Consider the following 8,239-nt stretch of genomic DNA (forward strand, 5'->3'; position numbering starts at 1 on the left):
TGCAAAAAAAAGATAGTCTTTGCAACAAATGGTACTAGAACAACTGGATATTCATTTGCACAAAATGAATATAAATATAAAACTTCCATCTTTCACAGCAATTAACTCAAAATGATTCATAAATCTAAATGTAAAATACAAAACTCTAAAACTCTTAGAAGACAAGGTAGGAGAAAATCTAATGGACGTTGGGTTTGGTCATGACTTCTTTAGATAAATCACTAAAGGCATCATCATGAAAGGAAGAATTATAAGCTGAACTTTATTATAATTAAAAATTTATGCTCTACAAAAGATACTGTCAAGAGAATGAGAAGACAAGCCACAGACTGGGGGGGAAATGTTTGCAAAAACACATCTCTAATAAAGGACTGTTACACAATATATACAAAGAACTCTTAAAACTCAACAACAGAAAACTAACAACCCAATTAAAAAATGGGCAAAAGATCTGAGCAGACACTTCACCAAAGAAGATATGCAGATGGGAAATTAGCATATGAAAATATGGTCCACATGATACATTTTTAGGGAATCGCAAATTAAAACAAAAAAAATAACATTGCACATCTATTAGAATGGCAAAAATCCAGAACACTTACACCACCAAATGCTGGAGAACATGTGGAGCAACAGGAACTCTCATTCACTGCTGGTGGGAATGCAAAATAGTATGGTCACTTCGGAAGACAGTCTGTAGTTTCTTACAAAGCTAAACATACGCTTACCACATGATCCAGTAATCATGCTCTATCATATTTACCCAAAGAACCTGAAAACTTATGTCTATACCAAAACCTTCATCAGGATGTTTATAGCAGCTTTATTCATAATTGGCAAAACTTGGGGTGCCTGGGTGGCTCAGTCATTAAGCGTCTGCCTTCGGCTCAGGGCGTGATCCCGGCATTATGGGATCGAGCCCCACATCAGGCTCCTCCGCTATGAGCCTGCTTCTTCCTCTCCCACTCCCCCTACTTGTGTTCCCTCTCTCGCTGGCTCTATCTCTGTCGAATAAATAAATAAAATCTTAAAAAAAAAATAATTGGCAAAACTTAGAAGCAATCAAGATGTCCTTCAGTGAGTGAAGGGATAAACTGTGATAGATCCAGACAATAAAGTATTAGTTAGCACTAAAGAGAAATGAGCTATCGAGGCATGAAAAGATAGGGAAGAAACTTAATTATGTATTACTAAGTGAAAGAAGGCAATCTGGAAAGGCTACATACTGTATGATTCCAATATATATGACATTCTTGAAAAGGGCAAAACTTATAGACAAGTAAAAAGATGAATGTGTGCCAGGGATTAGTGGGAAGCAGAGATGAATCATGAAGCACAGGGAATTTGTAGGGCAGTGAAACTTTCTGTATACTATAATGGTGACTAAATGCCATCATATATTTGCTAAATCCATAGGATGTACAAGATTGATAATGAACTCCAGCATAAACTAGGAACTGTAAGTGATTATGATGTGTCAGCGTAGGCTCATCAGTTGTAACTAATGGACCACTCCGGTGGGGGGTGCTGATAGTGAGGAAGACCGTGGGTATATGGGGATAGGGAGTATATAGAAACTCCTGTAACTTTTTGCTCAATTTTGCTGTGAACCTAAAATTGCTCATTAAAAAAAACCAAAAACACTCCTCTTCATTTTAGAGATGGAATCAAAAAACATGAAATGCTGAAGGATAAACCAAACTGCCAAAACATGGAAAAGACCGGCACACTTAAAACTACAAAACACCACTGAGAGGAATTAAAGATCTAAGTAAACAGAGAGCTATACCATGTAATTAGGTGGAACATTCAATATTGTTAATATTTCAGTTCTCCCAAATTGACGTGTAACCTATCACAATCAAAACCAAAATCTCAGCATAAGTTTTTGTGGATACTGACAAACTGTTTCCAGAATTCATATGAAAATGCAAAGGACCTAGAATAGCCAAAATAACTTCTAAAAAGACCAAATTAACATTTGGAGGATTAACATTATCTGATTTCAAGACCTATTATAAAGCTACCGTCGTCAACTTGGTGTGATAACAACATAAATGCAGACAAATAAATGAAAGGAACGGATTATAAAATCCAGAAATAGATCCACACATGTATGGACAACTGAATTTCAACAGAGGGGCAAAGGCAGTGAAGTGGAGTGTAGGAGTGCTGACAGCACTGCCTGCTTTCTAGGCCCTCCATCTTGTTCATATCCAGTGGATGACCTCTCCTGGGGCTACGCTTTCAGGCCCCTTGGAGATTAATATGTATACTTAGAAATGCTTAGCAAGGCTGGAATGTAGAGCGGCCTCCTCTGAACCTGTTAGAGATAACATAATCTTTCCCCGTCCTAATGCACAGGTGGCGCCATGAAATCTAATTAAATGTTAGCTGTCAATTAAGAGCATGCAGACCCTTTGAGGTGCATGGGAGCCCTCTGATCTCATCACAATGCCCTCCTGGCATCCACTCGCTCTATAAAATCCATAGACTACGGTCTGGACTTTGCAGGGCAGAGCTGCACAGCTCTGGACTGACATCCAGCCGATCCTCCTGGTCAGTAAGCGTCTCTGAGAAAACTATGTAAACTGTACGGAGTTGCCTGCTTGGTTTTTTCAGTCTCAAAGTGCCTTCTCAGTCTGGAGGATACTTTGCAGTCCCTCTCCTTTTCCACCTTCTACCCACTGGCAAGCCAGGCAAGAGACGGAAAAAGAAACAAGTGTGGGGAAAGGAACGTGAGGGGAAAGCCCACTATCTGGGGGGAAATCCTAAGCTGACCAGCTCCCCCCTCAATGCTCTGTGCATGACAAGACTCCACAGAAAAGGAATTACAAGTAAAGAGACGGTGCTTTGAGATCTATCCCTCGTCTCCCTGCTTGTAACAAGCAATACAGAGTTCTTTGCTTTCAACACTCCTTTGGGTTATGTTGAATTTAACATACCTCAAACGATGAACCCCTTAAGTTCGGTTATAAATTTTGGCCACCCAGGTGCGCCCTGTGGATGGTTTGTGTGCCCGGGGAGGGGGGCCAGTCTGGGAGCAGAAGCAGAGCAGTTGGCCGCAGCAGCTCACCTGGTGCTTACTTACTGTAGACGACTGGTCACCTTGGGTGCTCCACGAGGACTATCCCACTTGGGCCCTGGTGACTGAACTCAGTCATCCCACGACCTTGGACCTCCGGGGTGATGCAGCCACCTGAACATCCTTTGTTCAGACCTGAGGGGATTGGCAGATATAAGAGCTTGCGCTCTGCCACAATCATTAGTGTTCTCCATGTTTTGTTAATTACAGAGACTAAAGGAACGCTCAGGGGGAAATGTTTTAAAAGAAAAACCCAGTCGGTAAATGCCCTGTGGGATTAATGCCTGTTCATGTTGAGCCTAGAAATCCCTGGGTGAAGGAGGTCAGAAGAAAGGTTTTTAAGGAATTGTACTACGAATGGTTTTAACTAAATGAGGATCCTTTAAAATACATAATTACTGTATTTGCGGACCCAATTTGAGAAAAAGCTGGCTATTGAACTAAACAATCTGAGTGAGATGCATATTTTGATTGGTATTTCCAAGCTTCTAAAAACACTGACAGGAAACTATCCTTGCAGGAAACTAATAAAATGGACCCAGAGAGGAGGAAGCAAATTGGGGAAAATGGAATCTGAGGAGCAGATCAACTTATAACGTTATTTAACTTGCAACCCACTTCTTTGAAGTTTAGAAAGCAGCTTTCCTTATCTTACAAAATTTACAAAGCTAGAAATGCAACTCTAGAGGCCATCCAAAGGTCACCTATTCCTTTATTGATCCCAAATCTTCCCCTATTTATCTTAAAGGCTTGTAAATTATTGGCTTCAGGAAACCAAAGTCCTTTCTGGGAAAACTTGTGATCTTTCTCCACCTCTTTTAAGTTATACAACTTGCCCTGTCCTTGAAATGTAAACGTAGCCCACAATCACCTGACACTGAAGGGGAAAAAAAGGTGGGATGGGGGTGGGAAGAAGACTTTTTAAAATACAAAATGCTCAGATGGCCCTTGAGTTCAAACTCTAGTACAGTCACCTCAAGACTCATTTCAGGGACAAATACAAATCTTGAAAAATCTCCATAATTATTAGTACCTATAGGGTCTTTACATTTGTCTCTGTGTATATCCACATATGTAGGTTGTAGACATGAGATATTTTTCGACCCCCGGTATTGAGAAAATTACTTTGTAAAAGAGCTCTATTTAATTGGTTTAAAGGCAAGCGGTTACAAGAATTGGGCATTCTAAAGCTCCAAAAGAATGACACTAATGCAAATGGTTTTCAAGTTCGTGTGATCTGGGAAAATACTTAGTATTAAAGCTAATTTAAGGTGGTTGTTTTAACAGCCGTGTTCAGAGTTATCAACATTAAAATTATAAAAAAAGAACATGTTTCTGGAAATTATAAAATATATTCATGAACTTGCCAATCCAAAAAATTCTGGTGTAACAGTTAACAATTGCTTACTACTTAGTTTTCACTGGAACGTTAATTTTCTAAGAATTAAGAATTCTAACATGTAATTAGACTACTAGAAATAATAAGGGAAACAACTGTATGCAACCAAAGGAAGGCATGTGGGACACCTGGGTGGCTCAGTTGGTTAAGCTTCTGACTCTTGATCTCTGCCCAAGTCTTAATCCCAGGGTTATGAGTTCAAGCCCCGTGCTGGGCTTCATGCTGGGCCTGGAGCCTACTTAAAAAAAAAAAAAAAGAAGAAGTAAAGGTGTTTTTGGTAAGAAAGGTATGAAAAAGGGGAATACATTTTTGTTGAGGGAAAAGAAAGTAATTTTGTCCTAAAATGAGACTGGTTGCTTGGAGGGAAAACTTAGGACAAAATCTAAATAAAAAAGAAAGTTGTAGGAAGTTTGTGAAATAGGAATCTTTGGAAAAGATTTTTATGCATAGTCAGGACCAAGACCAGAATGAAAGAGATTTAAAAGTACTGGTATAAGACTAGAATTTGTTTTTTCTCTGTTAAGATAAAGTTTTTGCAGATTATTGGTCTACTCTTGATAAGAAATTGTAAACAAATGTTTTTTTCTTTGCGCAGAAAAAAAACAAAACATTTTTTATATTTTATCTTTATCAGGTCTTCAATTACTGAAGAAAACTGAATCTTATCAATATTAAAAGAACTAAGTTTTGCTAACAACTATGTCACCTTCTATATTTGCCTTAAGAATCTCTTATTGCCACCTTGGTTAATTAGGTAATTAAGTTTTATAATGATCTGTGCTCCTATTTAGCCCTGTGCTTTAAAATCTTCTGATATTTTTAACAAACTTCCCCAAGTTCAAATTCTAAATGAAATTCTTGATTAATTAGTCTCGGTATGTCAAGTTACATGGGAAGTAATGTCAAATAAGTGATGATAAACCTTCCTAGGTTCAGTACCTGGAAAAATTCTGTAACTATTCTAAAAATCATATAAAGTTCCTAAGATTTTGGTATGTCCTGGTATAATGTCATCACTTGTAATTCTAAGTATTGAAGTGTATGTCACAGAAAAAAAAACAAATTTTCTTGTCCATTGCATTATAATAAACTTTCATCGGATCTTTAACCACGGCCATTTTTCAGTCTTTTGTCATTTACAGCTATTGTTCTGATGCTTTTGCTAAATGTGTTTCATCTTCAAGAAGATTCATGGAGAGAACTTTTGACAAATACAGGTTTCTTATACCCTGAGGATCATAAAACCAAGCTGAGTAAGAATTTCTGGCACTAATGGAAAATCTGCATTCAAACAGAGCAAGAGTTATTAACATGAGACTGAATGAATTGAGGAAAATGATTATAGTTTTTATGACTCTTCTTTAAAACATTGCTGGTTCTCTAATGTTTACTCTTCCACATTTAAGGAAACAGTTATCCTTTTCTCCCTACCTGGTCTCTCCAAAATTTGGAAACTCTCAGTGAATATTCTTACCTTCTTTATGTTTTTTAAGATTTGTTTATTTATTTGAGGAGGGGGAGGGGCTGATGGAGCAGGAGATGGGTATTCTTACTTTCCTGGCAATTATAGTTATTTGCTTAAGTTTGATAAGAATCTGTGCTCCTGTAACAGGACACCATTGGAAACATTGGTCATATTACCAAGGCTTTGACTAGAATGTCATATTTGCGAGAGGCATGCATAGACTCACATATGACCAGATAGCTTTAAGGAGCTAAGGTTGGTTTTATGGAGCTAATGAAGCCCCTTGGAAATATCCATCTGGTACCTAGCTTACCGGGTTCCTAGGGGCCTTACCAGGTGGGTAAAGAAGGTCACTTCCTGGCGGGCTCAGGAATCTCAGAATGTTTTGGAGACCTGGAGAAGAAAAGAAGTAACCCAAATATATAGATCCCAGGCAAGTCTGATGGCAAGTATTTTTGCTTGGTTCTTAGCCTCAGAAGGCTGTTAAATGCTTAATCTGAAATTCCTTGTGGAAAGTTCCAGCAAAGCTGATTTAAAAGAACCTATATGGCCAGGCGCTATTCTTGCGTACTTATGTAAATAATTAGGCCAAGTTTGTTAAAACTGGACTTGTTTCACAAACAGATTAGTCTTAGTTTGGCTATCTTTGATGGAAACGAGGGTGACTTTAGAGACAGAAAAAAAATTGTGTTTCAATAATTTTATGGGTGTTAGATTCTAATTCTGATTAATTGTCCTTGACTGTTTCTTGTTCACCTATAAAACTGGGCTGGATCCTGAATTCTTCTGGTTTCCTTGCATATCTGGCTAATTTTCTACCTATAGGCCTGACTTTGAGAGCCCACCTGTTGGCCCACCTCCTGAAATGAGACAGCTTTTTAGCTGAAGTGACCTTGTTACAAAGTGTGAAATGAGATGCTGTCCAAGACTTCACATGAGAGTTCTGAAACAATGGCTCTATGAAGGATGGGGGTTCAGCCTCGTACCAGGGAATATCTAAAACTGGATGCAAGGCAGTTTCATTCCTGGAATCCTAATCTATGCCCCTTTCCAGCAGGAAGTAGCTAGAGTGGTTGTCATACCATCCATCAAGAATGTGTAATGGTGAGGGGCGCCTGGGTGGCACAGCGGTTGAGCGTCTGCCTTTGGCTCAGGGCGTGATCCCGGTGTTATGGGATCGAGCCCCACATCAGGCTCCTCCGCTATGAGCCTGCTTCTTCCTCTCCCACTCCCCCTGCTTGTGTTCCCTCTCTCGCTGGCTGTCTCTNGGAATCCTAATCTATGCCCCTTTCCAGCAGGAAGTAGCTAGAGTGGTTGTCATACCATCCCTCAAGAATGTGTAATGGTGAAAAGCCAGGGATGGTAGTGGTTCTTGGGGACCAAACAGCTACTGTGTTGTTACTAAATGAAGATTTACCATATTAATTGCCTCTAAAACATTTGTCTTATTGCGTTTAGCCTCACACAGGTGATGTCCCTCCCTTTTGCCTCAGGTAATATCTCCCTGACACCACTTATGTTGAAATTCACAATCACTCTGACTGCTGGGTCTACAAAATGCTGAACTTAGTGTCCCCTATGCAAAAAGTTATTGATCATGTCAAGAAGATCTTTTTTGCTAATGCCTTCACTAGGTGGCTCACCTCTTTACAAGATCACTGTGGAAGCATAGTTCCAAGTATTTTGTCTTACAGGTCTATTAACCTCACATCGCTGTCTATATTTTTCCTGTGGCATAGGGAGGCAAGTCACTTCCTGATATCTGGCTATAGGGTCATTGCAGAAAAATGGCATGTAAAAGATTGTACTGGCCATAAAGATGTCAGGGGTGGACAGTAGGAATGCTGACAATGCTGACTAGATCCTTGGCCTTCCATCTTGTTCTTGTCCACTCAGTGACCTGTCTTGGGGCTACATGTTCCAGGACCCTTGGAAATTAATATACATACCTTAGAAATACCCACCATGTCTAGAAGGTAGAGAGACTTGCTTTGGCCTCCCATTAATTTGTTAGAGATAACATAGTCTTTCCCCTTCCTGATGCACAGGTGGGACACCACGAGATCTAACTAAATGTTAGCTGTCAATTAGGTGCATACAAACCGTCTGATCTCACTACAGTGCCCTCTATAAATTCTGTAGAGCAAGGTCTGGGCTTTTTGGAGAACAGCTGCAAAGGTCTGGATTGTCGTCTACCTCATCCTCCCTATCAGTAAGTTACCCTGAATAAAACTGTGTCACCTGTATGAAGTTGCCTCCTCATTCTTCAGTCTCAAAATGCCTTCTCCGT

At 39.5% G+C, this 8,239-nt stretch overlaps 1 long non-coding RNA gene across 1 annotated transcript; it reads right to left on the bottom strand.

Annotated features, from left to right (window-relative positions):
- Window positions 1-613: 613 nt before the first annotated feature.
- On the bottom strand, window positions 614-7,104 carry LOC117803464. Its single transcript, XR_004627367.1, has 3 exons — window positions 6,283-7,104; window positions 3,077-3,220; window positions 614-652 (listed from the first exon to the last, which is right to left on the bottom strand). It is a non-coding gene; the product is annotated as an uncharacterized LOC117803464 (long non-coding RNA).
- Window positions 7,105-8,239: the final 1,135 nt, after the last annotated feature.

This window comes from Ailuropoda melanoleuca, chromosome 8 (genome assembly GCF_002007445.2).
Source record: "Ailuropoda melanoleuca isolate Jingjing chromosome 8, ASM200744v2, whole genome shotgun sequence".
Classification (NCBI taxonomy): domain Eukaryota; kingdom Metazoa; phylum Chordata; class Mammalia; order Carnivora; family Ursidae; genus Ailuropoda; species Ailuropoda melanoleuca.